Here is a 1837-nt window from a genome sequence, read left to right on the forward strand (position 1 = left end):
GGTGCTGGTGGCGGCGCCGGCGCCGGGGCGGGTGGTTCCCGCGGTTCTCCGGAGGGAGGAGGTTCCCGCGGTGCCCTGGGTTCGGCGGCGGTGGGGCACCCGGCCGGCCGTGGTGGCCCCGGTCGCCGCGAGGTTGCCCGTGTGCCCGGCAGGAGCCCGACGAACCGGCCGCGCTGCTGCTCCGGGAGCGCCGGGAGCTGGCGGAGCTCAAAGCCAAGCTGGAGGGAGACCTGGGCACGGCCGACGAGTTCCTCGAGGTAGGAGGGGAGGGGGACACGTGGGGGACACCCAGCCGGAGCGGTGCATGGGTGCCGGCGTGGCTACGGGCATCCGGGACCGTGCCAGGCGCTGGGCGGCTGCCGGCGGCGGCTGCAGGAGCTGTGCGAGGAGCGGGGCCGCGTGCTCGACCTGCTGCCCCAGCCGCTGCGCGCCGTGCTGCTGGGAGCCGGCCGCAGCTCCTGGCTCAGCCTCGGCCGCCCCTCGTCCCTCTTCGTGGAGAGGAACCCCACGCCCGAGCCCTCCCCCGTGGGCGCCTACACGCCAGGTCAGGGCGCCCCCCGGGGGACCTGCCGCCACCCCGACCTCTCCGGGGACCCAGCACCCTCCCCACCATGGTCCCATCCTCACCATGGGGATCCGTCCTTACCCTGAGGACCTGTCACTCCCCTGCGGACCCATCCCCAACCCAGGAACCCATCACCTCCTCTGGGGACCCTTCAGGACCCATCAGACCCTTGGCGACCCATCACCACCTCTGGGGACCCATCAAACCCCTGGGGACCCATCCTCAACCCAGGAACCCATCACCACCTCTGGGGACCCATCAAACCCCTGYGGACCCATCCCCAACCCAGGAACCCATCACCTCCTCTGGGGACCCTTCAGGACCCATCAGACCCTCGGCAACCCATCACCACCTCTGGGGACCCATCAAACCCCTGGGGACCCATCACCACCCCAGGCACCCATCACCACCTCTGGGGACCCTTCAGGACCCGTCAAACCCTCGGCGACCCATCACCACTCCAGGAACCCATCACCACCTATGGGGACCCTTCAGGGGCCCATCCCCACCCTGGTGACCCATTTCTCCCCCCTCACCCCGGCAGCTTCAGGCACCCATCATCACCTCAGGGGACTCTTATGAATCCATCAAACCCTCAGTGACCCATCACCACCCCAGGCACCCATTGCCACCTCTGGGAACCCTTATGGGCCCATCAAACCCTCCTCGGTGACCCATTAGCACCCCAGACTCCTTCGGTGATGCATTCCCACCCTCCAGCATCTCAGGGGACCTGACACCAGCCTAGAGTCCCATCTCTAACCCAAGGACCCTCCACCTTTCCTGGGACCCATCACCATCCCTGGTGCCTCTTCCACCTCGAGAGCCCCCGGTGCCCATTCCTGGTGACCCCTGCACTGCCCGGGATGTGGCTGTGCCCTCGGTTTGGGGGGATGGATGGGCTGCGGGGGTGAGGTGCCCACGCCAGGCGGGCGCCCGGCAGCCTGCGACGCCGGCATCGCCGAGGCCCGAGCCCTGGTGCTCCGCTCCAAGGAGCTGCTGGGGATGCTGGGGGCCAGTGCGGAGCAGGCACTGGACGCCTGCCGGCGCGCTCAGGCCGCCGTTGACACCAGTCTGCGGAACAAGGCCGAGGAGAGCCGCCTGCTCAAGGTGCGTGCGGCGCAGGCGCCACGGGGTTGGGGGGCACGGAGCAGGGCATGGGGGCGTGCAGGTGGAGAGGGACGCGTTGCAGGCACGCGTTGCTTTGCACCGGTGACCCATCCCCACCCCAGGCACCCATCACCACCTCTGGGGACCCTTCGGGACCCATCA

The sequence above is a fragment of the Rhea americana genome, unplaced genomic scaffold (genome assembly GCF_003343005.1).
Source record: "Rhea americana isolate MKP2758 unplaced genomic scaffold, rheAme1 scaffold_778, whole genome shotgun sequence".
Classification (NCBI taxonomy): domain Eukaryota; kingdom Metazoa; phylum Chordata; class Aves; order Rheiformes; family Rheidae; genus Rhea; species Rhea americana.